The 17,838-nt window shown below is 39.0% G+C and overlaps 1 protein-coding gene across 1 annotated transcript in view; it reads left to right on the top strand.

Annotated features, from left to right (window-relative positions):
- The window catches only part of LOC146405923 (uncharacterized), a 296,042-nt gene extending 278,874 nt beyond the window's left edge, over positions 1–17,168 (top strand). Inside the window, exons 4-5 of the transcript XR_014844261.1 lie at positions 12,513–12,670; positions 13,579–17,168. The gene's annotated coding sequence lies outside the window, so the exon portion shown is untranslated. The remainder of the gene's footprint in view (positions 1–12,512; positions 12,671–13,578) is intronic.
- Positions 17,169–17,838: the final 670 nt, after the last annotated feature.

Raw genomic sequence — 17,838 nt, 5'->3', positions numbered from 1 at the left:
AGCTCTTATTAATGTTAATGTGAGTCACAGAGCAGAACTGTATCCATTGCGCTGAGGATTTATTCCAGATACAATTTCATCACTAACATAACAGCTCACAAATGACAAGGGTTTAATATAATTCTAAAGCTTCCTCTTTATTTTCTATCATTGCCTTTTCAGTCAAGAAGAAAAATGGAAGAAGAAACCCCGCCATTGTATACAGGAGAATGCATAATTTTTCTCCTTTGGAATTTAACTTTCCTTAAAAGAGGAGGTGATAGAAGTCCCCGGAGAGACCTCTCGCAGGAGAGATCTGCCAGCAGCGTTCTCTGTCTTTGGCTTGCGTGGATTGTCTCAAGAGACCGCATATATGTCTTACAGATAATCAAACGAAAAAGACTATGCTAATTAATTAATTAATTACTTGAGCTCATGAAAGAGGAGAAAATAGGCTCATCAGAAAAGTTCACCACCGCAAATCAGCCCTGGACCCTCTTCCTGTCTTAAGTGGGCTGTATGGCTGCTGAATTTGTAAGAGCCTGGAGAGTGAGCTGATTAGCAATAATCTGTTTGGCTTTAGAGCACTGCTCATTCTTTATTCACATCGTGGCTTGCACCGGTTTTTTTTTTTTTTTTTTTTTGATGGGTCCAAATAAGGATTTCAGGAGGTCTATAGAAAAACTTATTGCCAAATTCTATAAAAACAACACAAGCTCTGGGACCAACCAGATCTGACAGTACCCTTTTCTTGCACCCACCCTCCACCATCCCCCTACCAACTCTGGTCTTTATTCAGTCTTGTATGATTCTCTTAGTTCTTCATTTCTTAGAAACTCAGAGGTTGTGGACCAGGCCTCATGTCTTTTACTTTGTTACTTTTGTCCTCAGTTGCTCTTGGAATGAAGAGTCCCAGGCACCTGTTGGCAAAAGTCTCTGGTCTATTGCCCTGAGCTGTCTTGTGTCAGGTACCCAAGGCAAGCGATGGCGGAAAGCCTTTGCAATTAGGAAATACATTTATTTTGATTTTACTGCTTGTTGATGTTGGAAGACCTATTTTTTTTAACTTTTAAAAATAGCTTTATCAAAGCATAGTTGGCATGCAATAAAGTATATACATTTAAAAGGTATAGTAAGTTTTCACGTCTGTATGGATGGTGAAACTATCACCACAATCAAGAGAATAAACATCTCCATCACCTACAAAACAAAACAGATTTGTGACTATTTTTTCCCTTTTATACCCCAAGCCACCTACTCAGCCTTGTCACCTGTGCAGTAGGATTCTTACCCTGGACAGCTGCCAGGCTAACTTAACCCACAAATGTGTTTTGTTTAACTATGCCGTCATTCAAGTTTCTGAATCTGTCTTCAGTATGAAAAACTGGTAGATTCCATATAAAAATCCAGATTTCTGTGTTTTTTGTTTTTTGGTTTTTTTTTTAATTCAAAATCTGGCAAGTCTGGGCTGGGTTGTCAGGCTCTCTAAACAAAGCTTATATTCTCCCTCTCCTTCAGCACCCACAAGGCTTGCTTTACATGTTGATGTTGTTTGTCTGGCCTTTGAATTTACCACTCCTGCCACTCAGTTACCCTCTGCCCTAACACAGGCACCCAAACTGGCTTATTTTTTTCAACCCAATCCTTTTTTTTAAAAAAAGTATTTTGTGGATGTTGACCATGTTCAAAAAGCTCTATAAGCACAGTGAAAAATAAAGAAATGAATTCTACCTAGTCCATCTCCTCGAGAATTTCCAATGCAATGGGAGCAACTGAAAGATACATTAATGTTCTGGGTAATTAAAACAGCTCAAACAGAAGCCCTGAGCTGGGACATCAGTCAGTGTATTAATAAAATATATGACCCTTGCCTGAAACGCAGTTGTATGTGAGAGTTGGGGAGGCGTGTGTGGAGCCAGGCACTGGGAAGTTAAATAAATCGTAGAAAGTTTAAATATCAGAACTTAGGATTTGGGGTTAGTATGCATAGAGATAATAGGGGTCCATTAAATACTGTGAGGATTCAAATTGGTAATGCACATTTGAACATCCTGTGTGTGTCAAGGTATCAGCTCAGTAGTTATACACACAATGTTAAGGTAAATTTTGGCTTCTCTGTCTCCTTTTCTTCTTCTTCTTCTTTTTTTTTTTTTTTTAGAGCAGATCTTTGTTAAATATCTGACAGTAGTTTTCAATTAATAACGGGATACTTACTGAAGACCCATGGAAAACGAGCCATCTCTGCAACCCCCAAAATTCAGTCCTCGAGGGGAATTTTGAAGCATGTTTGGGATTTATATGGCCGTGTAAGGCTTGAGCCCATTTCGTTATTTAAACAAATTTTGTTACATTTGTTTTGCTCCTGTATCAAAAGCAGCTCCAACCTGGTGACCTCTGGACCACTGGAGATGTAGAACATTCTACCGACTGCTCCAGTGAATCAGGTTGTATTTGACGGCCAGGCCTGTGAATCAGCAGGTAGCAAGAGAAGGCAGGGCTAAGACCCACAGGGTGACTGCCTTCAGACTCTTTTCCTGTCGTCTTCGCCACTCTGATGGATGACAATAATTTTCTTTCTCCCTGCTGATAATAAATTTATGCTTTCTTCTAGCAGTGTGCAAATGTTTCCAGAGTTTTTCTCAGCTCAGCCTTGATAAAATTATCCTTTGGAGGACATTGATGGAGCTCTCTGCCCTGGCCCCTCAGGAACGGACCCTCAGGGACTGGCTTCTGCCCCACGCACCATGTAAGGCAAAGAACAAGCCTGGAGACTCTCTTAGCAAAGTTAAGAATTCCCTACATAAAGCAAAGAGCCCAAGGTCATAATCAAGGACCAAGAAGGTAAGCAGAGGACAGCATTCCCTGCTGAGGAGGCTCTGGGGTGGCTCAGGACACCAGTGACACAGCAGCCCAATGGCCCATACAGCTGAGACACAGGACAGTCTGATTTGCCATTCTGCTTCCAGTGGGGTAGCAACGCTGAACAAGGACTCTGCCGAGGTGCAATCTCTCCAAGAGCAGCCAGGCCACCTCTCAAGTCTGTGATGTTTACACTGTCTAAATGGACCTGCACACTGTGTCAATGTGTTATGTAGTTGGGAGGGGATGTGTGAAGCTGGGGGTTGCAAAGGAATGGGAAGTCGAATATGACACTGTAGGAGATTTACATATCAGATCCCAGGAGTTTGGGTTTGTATTGCATATGGGCAATAGGGAGCCATTGAATATTGTAAAGTGAGAGTCCCCCCTCCCCCATGCTACTCCCAAAGCCTCCACCTCCCCCAGCTTACTGCCCTGTGGATGTTTCCTGGCACTAAACTCTTTCATTTTGAATCAAAGGGTATCTTTATGACATAGTCTTAGATGGATAAATATTAAACATGGGGTCACTTTTAAGGCCTTGGCTGGGTCATGTCAGGGTGTGATGATGCAGGGGTAGGGGACCAAGAGAAACAGCAGCAAAGAAAGAATCAAGACATTGTGGAAAGATTTAAAGAGAGCTCTGCTCTGGTTCCCACAGCTAACAAGTAGAATATCCCCGACAGATTGCAACTGAGTGATTCCCACCTGGGTACACTGGCCATCTCATTCTGCATGAAACAATTTTTTTGTTGTTGTTTTTTTGCCTTTTCCAGGGCCGCTTCCCACGGCATATGGAGGTTCCCAGGCTAGGGGTCAAATTGGAGCTGTAGTCTCCAGCCTACACCACAGCCACAACAACGCCAGATCCGAGCCGTGTCTGCAACCTACACCACAGCTCACGGCAACGCCGGATCCTTAACCCACTGAGCAAGGCCAGGGATCGAACCCACAACCTCATGGTTCCTAGTCGGATTCGTTAACCACTGCGCCATGACAGGAACTCGTGCGTGAAACAATTTTTGAAAAAATAACTATAAGTGAGAACTGCTAGCTGGAAAAGTTAAAATCCTTAAGAATATAATTTTATAACTGAGGAAACCATGAGCTGAACCTGCTCACAATGATAATTTGAGGTTTAATTAATTAATGACTAAGGTACTTTGGAAACACAAAGGACTATATAAATGCTAAATATTATTAAATGTTAATAGCCATGTTCTCGAATAACACTGATATTAATTTAAATTCCTAAACCTTATTATCAGAATGAAATGCATGCTAATGAGGCTTTCCTAATAAATATTTTGTTTATGATGTATTTGGAGTGGTATTACTTATCTTGCTAGAGCAAGTATAAATTACAGCACATGGCAAATGGGTTGCTGCCTTTTCTTCACGATAATTAAAATGGAAATGTAGAAAAATATAATGAATACATTAGGCAAAAAAAAACTGTGTTAGAACCACTGAGTTTTGCTTTGGGAACCAGCCAGAGATTTCAGTTCTCCTTAAATAGTGTTTTTTGTTTTTTTTTTCCTCTCATTTGTCCACTTTTACCTTCTTAGACTTTCCTAACAGAAATTAATGAAACATATTCAAATTTTAAAGAAATTGGTTAAAAGAATTGTCCAAAGATCTCAGGTCATCCTTTGAGATCACTGAAGATATCCTGGGTGATTTCAATCAAGCCTGGGGACTCCTTTTTTGTACTGCTTCTTGCCTGGGACAACTGACAAGCTTCTATCATTGCTCCAGAGATGGGAGGCGGGCTTGCCCTGTTTTGTGTTTTGTGCATTGATTAATAACACTAGAGCTTGCTTCTTGGGGTATTGACTTATTTGTGTTTCATTTGGTTAAGAAATGAATGAAATCCTCAGGTAGAATGTCTTCAGATATTGATCTCTCCATGTTTTTTCAAACTGCAATGGCTGCTTCTGTCTAGGACATAACCGGCCTAACCTGAACTCTCTCAAAGTTTAGAAGTCTGAAATTAGGGGTTCCCATTGTGGCTCAGCAGTAATGAACCCAATTAGTATCCGTGAGGATGCGGGTTCAATCCCTGGCCCCACTCAGTGGATTAAGGATCTGGCATTGCCATGAGCTGTGGTGTAGGTCGCAGATGCAGCTCTGATCTGGTGTGATTGTGGCTGTGGCTGTGGCTGTGACTGGCAGCTACAGCTCTGATTCAACGCCTAGCCTGGTAACTTCCATATGCTGCAGCCCTAAAAAAAAAAAAAAAAAAAAAAAAAAAAAGAATGAGTCTGAAATTAGACATACTCTGGAATTATAGGAAACAGAAAAGTTTTGTTTTAATTCTTTTCCTTGTAGTGCGCTGTACATATATGGTGTGTGCTTTATTTAATTCAATCCTCACGAAAACTCCATAAAGCAGGTAATAATTTTATCCCATTAAAAAAAAAACAAACAATGTATACATTCATTTAGCTTGATGGCTCTCTAAGGAGTTTTAACAGCCTGATTTTGAAAATTAATACATACTTACATTATTTAGCTTTGGTTAAGACCAATCCTCTTATAATTAAAATAATATAATTTCATTATTGTATAAAGACATTTTATAAGTTAGGGATAGTAAATCTTCTCTGTTTTGGGGGTAAATAATTTTATAATTTTTTGAAAATTTCAATGTATAAAAAATACATATTATGATTACTTATGTTTGGTGATACTTTTCTTAGGGCTGTCTTCCACTGTTTCTGAATTTAGAAAGTCTTTCCTCAACCAAAAATCAGGAAATTATTCACAAATAAGGTATTTTTTAGCTCTTTAATCATTTGAAATTGCTTAAAGATATTTTTTCTCTTGTTTTACATTTAACCCATTAATCTACCTATTTAATTTTATTATGGTATGTAGTATATGGCCAAGCTCCAGATAGACCTTTTTCCCTCAAAGGATTAACCATTAGTTCCAAAATTTTTATAAGCATGATTAGAGCTTGGAGAAGAAATCAGGCCTAGCTATGCACCAATAATTGTATGAAGTATCTCGCTGCTGTATTTGACCAACATATTTTTGCAGCACAGAAAATATCCAACTAAAACGAAAGAATGCTCTAAAAGGCTGCCCAGCTTGGGATGTTTTGGTTGAATTCCCGGAGGGGGGGGGGCACAACTATGTTCTCAAGTCATTAGCTTGAATGTTTGAATCCCTTGGGTGTGAACAGCAGAATGGCTGCCCTAAAGGACCAAGAACCTGGGCTTTGTTGATGCGCCTAACATTTTTTTCAAAAGGCAAGACTTAAAGTCACATACTGAGATGGAGTTGGGGGGAAGGGAGGGGAAGCCTCCAGACAATATGTCAGCAATGCATCAACCCAGGAGGGGCTGCAGGATAGATGATCTTTATGTCCGATGCTACTAAATGCAGTCAGAATATTGGCTACAATCTAGTCATATAGGAAATGGACTTGTGTTGCCTAATTGATTTTTTTTTCCAAACAGTGGCAATTTTCAGGTCTCTAGGTAATTGCTTTGCTGTTGAACTTAGGCAGAAAAAATGCTGATTTCTGGAATTACTACTCAAAGGAGATGAAAAATAAATTAATGTGCATCACATCCAGCATCCAGCAGGCTGATAACGGCTAACACGCTCTGAAGCTCACGACTGTGTGTGCACTGCACATTTTATATGTATTTTCCCCTTCAGCCTTCACAATAATCCTGTGAAGTAGTGGCTATTATCACCTGGAATAACTTCATTTTACGGACACCTCCCTGAAGTAGAGTACTGGGGATTTGAACTTGATTCTAGAGTACATGCTGTCACTATCCTATCAATTTGAATTATGTACAATAAGTACGTAAGATCTTGAATAAATAAGTTAATTTTGAGGAAGTGTGTAAAATAACAAATAACATTAGTTATGAATTTTTAAGAGCAACAAAATTATTGTAGTTACCACAGAGGAATCCATTCATTTAATACAATCAATAAAATCTATTTCAACAACTTTAAAAATACTGTAGTGTTTAGTAAAAATATATCTTTGGCTGATAGACTTATTGGATAAACACAAAGTAAATCTCCCAGAAAAGACCATATACAATCCTCATAGCTTAATAACATCAATTCTGAAGAAAATAATTTAATCTGCCCATTTATAGATTTTTTAATATAGATTATGAAAAACTCATAACAGTGAAGCAACTGAGACTCCCCTAATGAATGGCCAGTGAAATTTAGCTCTTTGAAGCAACTGATCATTTTTGTTAGGTTTTCCTTGATTTCATTTATATACACATTAAAGGAAATAAAGGAGGCTTAAGAGAGAAATACAAACCACAAAAAGTCTTCATGGAAATGGATGCCCTATCACCATTCAAATATAATGGGAAAACTAAGAAAAAAGTAGAAGACTGAAAATCTTAAAGAAATATGTATAGTTCTACATACTAGAAATGTTTTTAGTTTCTGTTTGAAAAATATGTAAACATAATTATGTAAACAATTAATAAATTCCACAGGTAACTACTGAAGGAAATTACTTCTATTCACATAATCTTAAAACAGTCATCAAAGACCATGGGTCACCATGTTGTACAGTAGAAAAAATTGTATTGGGGAAATAACAATTAAAAAAAAAGTTTAAAAAAAAAATCATCAGGAGTTCCCATTGTGGTGCAGTGGATACGAATCCGATTAGGAACCACGAGGTTGCGGGTTCAATCCCTGGCCTAGCTCAGTGGGATCAGGATCCGGCGTTGCCGTGAGTTGTGGTGTAGGTCGCAGATGAGACTCGGATCTGGAGTTGCTGTGGCTCTGGTGTAGGCCAGCAGCAACAGCTCCAATTAGACCCGTAGCCTGGGAACCTCCATATGCTGCGGGTGCAGCCCTAAAGAGACAAAAAAAGACCAAAAAAAAAAAAAATCATCAAAGAAAAGAATAGAAAATTTTTTTCCTCTTTTGGGAGCTGCACCTGAAGCATATGGAAATTCCAAGGCTAGGGGTCAAATGAGAGCTGCAGTGCCAGCCTATACCACAGCCCCAGCAACACCAGATTGGAGCCACCTCTGCAACTTACACTTCAGCTTAGGGTAACACTGGATCCTTCACCCACCGAGCGAGGCCAGGGATTGAACGGGTATCCTCATGGACACTATGTCAGGTTCTTAACCCGCTGAGATGCACAGGAACTCCAGAATATAAAATTATGACACATAAAACAATGTCATTATAAGCTTATAAATTCAAATATTTAGAAAGCATGTTGATTTCACATTAGAAATATTATTTAAACTAAAACAAAAGGAAGTGAGGAATCATTATTTTACTTTGTGTTGTTTGTTTTATCTTGGGAACAGATTTATGGATCAGGGGTAAGGAAATCAAAAACATAAATAAATCTGCTCAGGTGACATTAGGCATAGAGATATAGACACAGGAAAAATATTAAAGATTGAAAGCATCATGATGAATTTTGACAGATAATCCCAAAAGGAAGGTGCTCAGTTAGTGATGCCACCATCTGATTATCAAGAAAGTACATATCACAGCATCCTGACTGAAGTATTTAAGCAGGGCATCAGCAAAGTGCTTTTCCATATTAGCATAGTATTTTTCTCTAAATATACCTCATTGAAGAAGTCACAACACTTTAAAGAGGCTACATGAAAAGAAAGATGAATAATGTGTCTAAGGCAATTGTCAGGTTATTAAAATCTTGGACGGATTCTTCTTTGTGCTTTCCTGTATTTCCAAACATTTACATGGGGAACATGTGGTTTTGCTAATTATTTAAAAGCATAGTACGTCCTTTCATATAAATTACTAGCCTCTTACCTCATAAAGAAAATTGCATAGTTGAACTCTAAAAGTAAAGTTCAAAAAAAAAAAAAATCCCAACCCAAATATTTCTAATCAATTACATGTTTGTCTTTCATGCACTCGTTCATTCAGAAATTTCTGCTAAGGATATACAATGTGCCATATTCTTTTGCAGAAAATCTCTTAAGACAAAATTCTTGTTACCAGGAGTTTAGAATTTACTAGGGGAAAGAGACATAAAGTAATCAGAAAAGAGTAACTAAATATAATGAAAGATGCTGCGTGGGAACTAACTGTAGGGGAAAAAAAAAAATTGGGTGTGGCCAATTCCATCTGGGTGCTCTGAGGAAAGGGGGGCCCCGGGGAGCGGGAGGACACTGCTAAGCTGGATAGGAGTGAGGTGTTAGTCACTGATGGAACAGGGGTGAGAGATTCCTAACAACTAGAACATCAAACTGAGCCCGAGGGGGAGTCAGCGGGGTGTGGAGAAAGGAGGCTAGAAGGCACCCCTCCTGGCAGCAGAAAAAAGCACTTCCTGGAGAAGGTAGAGAAGTCCTGTTGGAGAGACCACCTGGTTAGGAATTTCTCACAGCTCCCCCTCTCACCCCTCCTCATCCACCCTAAAGAAAAATAATGAATTGAAATTGGATGCACAGAAATGTGACAGGGTCTCACTTCCTGATGCTGGCGTTCTTCCAGTTCTGGCTCTTAGGAGCCAGGTAAGGCAAGAATGGCTGTTGCCATCTGCTCTTGAGAGAAGCCTGTCATCTTTCTTCCACTAAGCTCCTCCATTCCTGTCTCCCCTTCCAGCATATGCTTCTTTACACGTAGCCAGAGTGCCAAGGATCTTGGGTCTGCTCATCCTTGGCTAGAGACCTGGCTTTCTGCATCTCCACTGGCTCCCTTCTCACAGTATTGGAAGTCTCGATGAACCCAGGGCTCATTTTCTTTTGTAAGAAATTGCACCTCTTGACAACCCATCCCTCTCTTTTCAGCATCCTTTCACCCTTGCGGAAATGCAAGCGGGAGACAGAGGAGACTTGGGAAAAGAGGGCAGCCGACTCAACCCAGGCAAAAGGCTCTTACTAGCTCCCTATGATCTACCCACAAGCTCCCGGATTTCATCACTAGTGTTGTGGCTAGAGTCCCTGCTAGTAGTACAACGTGCTTTTGCATTATGTCGGTGGTCTTTATTCACGCATTTCTCAGCGGTCGCTGGGATTTCAGAACTTGGATGCCCCATATCTCCTAACCTTGCAATGTCTGTCTGTTTCTTTCTCTTTGCATGTGCCTCAGCAAGGACAATGTCATAAGAGGGAATTATATGTCATTCTGGGGAGTTTAGGTAGGTGTCTCTTCAAAGACTTTAAGATACATGATTATATATATAAGCATTTCTGTAATTTCATTTGGGCAACTGTAATGAGACTAGATTGTAGGGAGTGGCAGGGTGGGGTAATGATACAAGAGGCAGAGGGTGAAATAAAGATGGTGAGGACACCAGCAAGGGGAGGGGGGAGGACAAAGGAAGACGTATATCAATCAGTGGGGCTTAATATTGATAGAGTGGGGAATCTGATTGGGATACTCGATGCTACACCTCAGTAGAGGAGTAGTTCAATATAGAGAAAGGGAATGTATTATGTTTTGATTATGGATAGTTGGGGATGCCTCTGTGAAAGAAATGTGCTGACCTCCAGTTAGCAGATTTGATATGGGGTTCTGGCCCTTGAGGGAGAAACAAAAGCACATGAACGGTCGCTGAAGCCAAGCGCTTAGGTGAGATCAACCAGGGAGAGTATTCAGAACGCTAAGGCCTCAGAGCTGAGGATGGAAACAGGTTTATAGGGTAAGTGGGGAAAAAGGAGAAGAGGGAGAATAAAGAAGACTGAAAAGACATAACATTCTTCTAGAATTTCGCCATGGCTTTAGACCAGGGATCAGAAGACTATGGACCATTGGACAAATCCAGCCTGTCAGTTGTTTCTGTAAAAAAAAAAAAAAAAGAAAGAAAGAAAAAAGGTTTTGTTGGAACACAGCCACTTCCATTCATTTACATATTGTCCATGGCTGCTTTCATGCTACAACATGAGTTGAGTAGTCATATACTTGCGATAGAGACCATGTGACCTACAAAGTCCAAAATGTTTACAGTCCTTTACAGAAAGCTTGCGGATTCCTACTTTAGACATGACATAGTCGCTATTTTTCTTAAATATCCGCTGTGGAAAGAATGGAGAGGGCTACTTTAAGATCTTATCTGTCTCAGTTGATCTTCGCAACCATTAGGAGAACAGAACTTTAATAGCGATAAAATAAGTTCATCCATTCCGTGGTAGACTAGAAACAAAAACTAGCAACAAAACACAAGGTATTTTATCAAGATGGATGGTGACCTCACTAATCAATGTTCCATTACAAGGAGAATTAAATAGAATCTAATCTTTGGTTGGGTGGCATTCATTCAATTTGGGGCAACTATGCTTAGAGATGTTAAAACATTGAGGGTGATGTCAGAAGACACTGAATGTCTCTGGAAACATCAGAATAAGAGACTAAGAAGATTTTTTTAAATGCCCATGTATAGAAACCCAGGAATTGAAAAAATCTAGCTGTGAAGTTAATACATGTACAAAGGCATGAAACAAGAAACTGATTAGAAAATTGAAGGCGGTTGCTGTGTATAGAGGTCTAAACCAGTCAGTAACTAAATGCTGCAGGAGCTCTCATGGTCATCTTCTCCACATGGTCCCAAGCTTCCTAGTGACGCATTTTGACAATTAGGTACCAATGCATTTTCTTTTATCGTGAATGTTCTTAGGAGAAACTGTGATTTTTGCACATCCTTGAAAAATACCTAAAATTTCCCATTTAAAGTGTCAATATCTAAAAGTATTAGGAGCAATATTTTTGAATTTAAGAGGAATAAAATAACCTACCTTCTGGGAAAAGTTCAAGAAAATTCAAGGGAACTCAGTGAGCTGACCTTGAACTTTTAGCCCCTCTTTTCCCACATCTGCTATGAATATCTACACTTAGAAGCGGGTCATATTGATTGGGAAGAAGGAATACTTATAAATTCATTCTATTGAAAGCCTTATATAATCACATCATTTATCACTCCATAAAGGGATGAGTAGATGGTTTCTTACTATTTCTTCTGGTGAAGGCTTGCTGCAGAATTTTTGAGACTCTGCGAAATGAAAATTTAGGGCCTCTTGTTGAAAAAAAAAAAAAACATTAGAGGTACTGAAATATGCTGCTTTTTCCTTTCTTCCTTGATCCGTCTCTCAATTTATCATGGTGTTTTCTTAATTTGTTATTTAATGTTTTTCTAAATTAAGAAAAATTAAAATTTTAAATAATTACTATGTACTATTTATCTTTACATTATATATTGCCAGTTTAAAATGTATAAGAGCATTTAATTAGTATGTAGAATCACTGAAATTATAAAACTAGTACATGCATATGTATTTTGTTCTTACCAGGACAGTGGAAATTCTGCACAGAACTAAAGCAACTGTTTTTATTTTCACTTTTTGATATGTGCACATTCTAATGACATTCTGCCTTCAGCTCAGTGATGAGTAAGGAAGGACTGAGAGGAAAGGGAATTATGGATTTCCCTATCTTTCCTTGTCCTCCTATGTCATCTTATGTGGATGGCTAACAGGGAGTTAATATGTGTAAAGTATACAATAGAGCTTCCACCACAGTCCTCTGTTCTAACAACTGACTATCTATCAATAAAATAGAACAAAAATAAAACAAAATAAAATGAAATGAAACAAATATACGTTAAAAAAGAAAGCATATGATAGAGTTCCTTTGTCACTGATGTTTCTTAAAGACCACCACCACCTTCTTTTTTGCATTTGAAGCAAGAACTGGTTCAAATGGGAAGAAGTGGACCTCAGAACGGTCAGCATTCCCACTCACTTAGTCATGGATGTGGACTGTCCTTGGACTGTACTCCCGTTGGATTTCACCCAGCTCCCACCCATCATGGCTCCCCTGGAATTCTGTGTTTGGGGACACTGTGAGTACTTTATGTCAGTTGCAGACATGCCTAGTGTACTGCGTGTCCTCTGTTCATGCACATGCTGTGTTGTCCCATCAGACCTCCCTTACCTGGAACAGTGACAGCAGAGCATTAAGCCACCACGTGGGATCCTTCTGAGCAACTGTACAGGTCACGTGTCCCTAGAAATCAGCTATGCTTCAGGCTTCAGTGAAAATCCTACTCATACCAGCCAGTGTCTAGACATCTCTAGAGCTGTCAGCCACAGCAGGAGCTGACAATGCCTGGACTTCAGATCAATTCTGTGTCTGCCTTCCCCACATCCTGCTGCAGCCAAGATACACACAGCCTCCCACAGACTCACAGCTGGCTCTCTGCTCAGTCCTAGAAGCTCTTTGAGAGACACCAAAGAGACCTTCCTAAATATGATTGGTTTCTTGCTCAAGTGGCCCTGATGAGGGTGCAGCTGGGCTTTATGAACACCCAGCTGTCAATCAATAGAGTTTGTTTTTTGTTTTTTTTGTCCCAAGGGATTCAGTTCCTCCAAAGAAAGGCGCAGCCCCACATCTGCCCCAGAAACCAAGCAGAGCAGGACCCCACTGGTACTTTTTCACTCCTGTCCCAGCTGGCTTTCATTCTACCAGGATGTCATGCTGCTGTTGTGAACTTACACATGCTCGGGCAAGGACAAGGATTCAGCCCTCCGATGACAGCCCCTGGGAAGGTGGCCAGTCCCCTACCTGTTTTGCGGTCCTGTGGCCCTGCAGTGAAATAACATGAATGCAAAGTCTCCCACAAACTGCCCTGTTTGGGTCATTTTGTATTAGGCACATCACAGGGCTCGAAGCGCCTCTGAACTTATAACATTTCACCTCCTGGGCTCTAAGTGTCTAGAATTTATCCACATTGTCCTTTCACTCTTTTAGGGGCCAGCATACACCATCTCGGAATATGCCATTTTGGTATAAGGACTGTTTTGAGCTGGACACAAGTGGTGATCAGTAGATGCAGAGAGGTGCCTTCCTGGAGCCTCCTCTATCTGACTAAAAGCAGAAACGTGTGGAAGATGGAGGCTGCCATAAACCTCCTCTCCTGGGGAAAATGTGCGGCCATGGAAAGAAAAAAAGGAAAGCTGGCCCCAAGATGGACCTGGGCAAACCCACCTTGCTCCCTTTGTTTCCTTCGTGGATTTGCCTTTCAACAGTTTGCCATCCTGGGAAGCCTGGAAACCTTTTCCTTTGTCTTGTCACTTCTCTACAAATGTATCGTTTAAAATGCTATATAAGCTCAAGTTCTAACCACCTCTGTGAGTTAATCATTATGAGGTTTCTCCCAGGTGATGTGTACTGCCCACATCTGTAAACTGTCTCTTATTAACCTGTCTTTTGTCAAATTTTACAGGGCTCCAGGAGAACCTAGAAGAGTAGAAGGGAAAATTACCCTTTTCTTCCCCTGCACTGGTTTCCAACTTACCTAGCCTCGTGCCTTTCAAGTCTCCCCTCTGCAAGTTTATTCTTGTACCAGGGCACAAAATGAACAAGCCAGGTCTCCACTCTGAAACGCTGGTGGAACGATCAAATGCTTGCCTTTATGACCATAAATCCTGCTCCTTCAAGTCTTATACCTCAGGTCTAATGTGGGATTCATCTACTCTGTAATTCACACGTTTTTCCCTGAAGATCCCCTTCTGGGGGGGAAGAGATCTGAGGGCAATGCTAGAAGCAGCTGCCTGGTGAAATGGCTTTGAAATCTCCAGTTTTAACCTTACACATTCATGTGAATTTTGCATTCTATCCATAAACAATCTGAATTTGTTTGAATGTAGATCTGCTTTAATTAGCCCTATTAAATCAATTAATATGCCTTTCAAACTTTTCAGGAAAGCTGATCCTCAAGGAAGGTAATTATTATGTGGCTTTACGTAACATGCCCCAAATTTGTGAACCATAGATGCATTTTATGCATTCAATTTTTGATTTTTTAAAAAAAAATATTAATTGACTATATATAAAGGTGACATGTTGGGCATTGTGGATATTAGGGTAAAGAAAAGAGACCCTCTTCCTAGACCCCCAAAGTGTACAGTCTAGCATCACCCAGGATGAAGACTAGGGTAAGGCTAGTATTACTTCACTGGAATCACAAACTACAGTGCCATTTTGTATTTTCAATAACTGAAGCTCATTAAAAGCAAGAACTCAAGTCTTCTGAAAGCACTTGTTCAGTGGTCTTTCCAAGTCGTAATACTGATGCCATCACTCTCGAAATAAAATATGTCCACATGGATGTGGTTGGGGTGGGAGGTGGGTAGTGAGATTGAAGAAAATGCAAAAGAGAATATTGTTGCTCTAACCAGAGTTTCAATGTGGATTCATTAGTACAAATGAACTCCCTCCCTGGTGAACCAAAGTGAGTTTAATCGCTAAGAAATAATTCACTGCTGACAGACAGGATGAGCCAAATGACCTTGTTCCTTGTATTCCATTTCTGGATTTTTATGAGACTTTTCCACCTCACTGGAAAGTCGTCTTAGTCAATCAATTTTACGTATTTGGTTTGGATCACTTTCCTTAGGTAGATTAAGATCCAAGTGTGCTTTTGTGTTTTTAACTGTATTAATTGCTTGATCAACTTCCATTTCAGAGAGGCCCGGCCAAGTGCTTCCTGCTTGCATCTCTGCTGCTCTGAAAGCTGCTTCTCTGTTTTTTTCCTTTTCATGTATTAACCCCACACTTGCCATGAAAATTTTACAAATTTTGCACTCTGGCAAGTATATTGCATTTATATTTGAATTCCATTAGAAGCTTTCATGCACGATTGAACTTGTTTATGTTCCTCCCTTCTGATCAAATGCCTTAGATCTAAAATCTGTCCCTGACTCAATGGCATGGCAAACAAATCTCATTCTTGCGAAATAATTTCTCAGTAATTCAAATTGAAAAAGAGGAGGGAAAAAGGTGTCCAAAATCAGACTCTTTTCATTGTAGGTGCAAATGAATTCCTAGAACTGATAAAGGTTCAACTAAGCATTTTGAAATAATTACAAAAACCCAATGAGAAAGTATATGTATACACACACGCACACACACACACATGCACACCATATACATATATATACATATAGCCATTTGTATATTTCTAATCCTTGTATAGAGGATAGCAATGTTAACACTTTAAAAATATATCTCTTTGTAAGGGTGAAACAAAACAATCACATAGTTCCAAATGGATTTGGATAGTCAAGAGGTCCATGTAATCAATAAGAATTGACCTCAATCTTACTGCAAACAATATACTGTTCCCTAGAATATATAGAGAGACTTTTTAAAGCAGATAACAAAGCATGATATTAAAGGCAAATGGATAAATTCTTTCTGAAGAATTATAAATAATTGTGTGAATAAATAATCCATCTTTCATTTTGGTATAATATGACTAGGTATGCTAAATATATTTTTAATATTCTAAAAAAGCACATAATTAAGAATTCATTGATTTACTAAAGCATTTAAAAATTTTATATTCTCTTACCAAAGAAATACAAATTACTTTGGAAATCTCTCTTTATAGTAATGACTGTTCACTTGAGAGGAAAAACAAAGAATATTAAAGACATAATTAGTGTCAAAAGATAATTTGAGATTCTCTAAACTCCAGGTATGTAAGGCCAAATTTTTATTAATTATTTCGCAAATCCTACTTCTAATTTCTCCAATTCTCAATAAATGAACTCAATACATTGTATATTAAAAACTACCCATTGTCTTTCCTTTTGTTCCATCCAGCTTTTCCAATCCACTATACTCTGACCGAACTGGTGGTCCCCAAACACCTCTACTTGTAACCTCATGCTTTGGCTCACGTATTTCCATCTGCCTAAAGTTAGATTCCCCAGTGTCTATGTCTGCTACCTTTCAACTACCCTTCATTGCTCAACACAAATACCAGCTTTTCTGTGAAGGTATCCCTGAGAGCTATCTCTCCTGTCTTTGAAACACTGTATTCGGAATATTCTGATGCATTCTAATGCAACATTAACAAAAGGTACAAAAAACACGATGTTGGAGTCAGACTTAGATTTATTTTCATTGAAGCTGAGCACTGGCTACAAACTATCTGACGTCTGAGACTCTACGTTTTCTCAGCTGTAAGATAGGAATAGCAATATGCCTTTACTAGGTGAAGATCAAGTGAGATAACTTCTATAAGACTTGTGGTCCAGTGTTGATCCAAAAGGACATGCTCAGGATTAGTAACTCTTATTGTATTATTATTACTCCTCCCAGTCCATCCATGACAAATTGTGTTGGGAGGAGGTAAGTCTATTTCCTTACACTGATAGTTATGATAACCAAATGTTTTGTGTTTCTTTGCTTTTATTCATCACATTGTCTAATACAATGTCATGGGACTTAATAAAAATTTCTTGAGTACCTTAAATGGCTATGCATAAAAAATAGAAAGAAAGAAAGAAAGAAAGAAAGAAAGAAAGAAAGAAAGAAAGAAAGAAAGAAAGAAAAAAGAAAGAAAGAAAGAAAGAAAGAAAGCAAGCAAGCAAGCAAGCAAGCAAGCACAACCATCCTCCTTTCTTACACAAAGGTGTGTGTGTGTGGCAGCTTCTGGAATGGAGGGTCAGCTAACTTTGTATTCCCAAAGCAAAAATAGCAGTGCTTCTAAAGATTGGTGGTTCTCACCGATAAACAAAATGCAATTAAAAGTGCCAATACTTTTAGAGTGTTACCAACTAGAAAACAGATCACAATAAATTTTCCTAATAATAAATTCTTAACGATTTAATCTAGTCAATGATATTTAGCTTGGTATCGAATTTTCATGCTTTTTTTAGCCATAGAAAATTATAATTTCTGAGTAACTAAAACTTGAGAAATAAAAGACATCTTGCTAGCATAATTTGTAAAGCATTCAGTGGTTAAAATAAGAAAAATTAGCCTTTGAGTGAAACTTAAAACACATTTGTCAAAAGCTAGCAGCCAAAACACAGGAAAGCAATTTATCCAAAATTAGATTGCTTTGAAATCCTAAGGTTAATGGAATCAAGAGAGGGAAAAGGTGGTGAGATAATTTGGCATCGTTAAAACCTTCAACATAGATGGGAGATAATCTAAGTTAACTACGTGAACATTAACTCTTGTCTTAAAATGCTCCAAACAATTGGGAGCTGTTAG

This window comes from Sus scrofa, chromosome 1 (genome assembly GCF_054392235.1).
Source record: "Sus scrofa isolate SSC_HxYL_T2T_F1_AM1 chromosome 1, Sscrofa_HxYL_maternal_Yorkshire_Landrace_v2.0, whole genome shotgun sequence".
Taxonomy (NCBI): domain Eukaryota; kingdom Metazoa; phylum Chordata; class Mammalia; order Artiodactyla; family Suidae; genus Sus; species Sus scrofa.
This window is presented reverse-complemented; position numbering and strand designations above follow the sequence as displayed.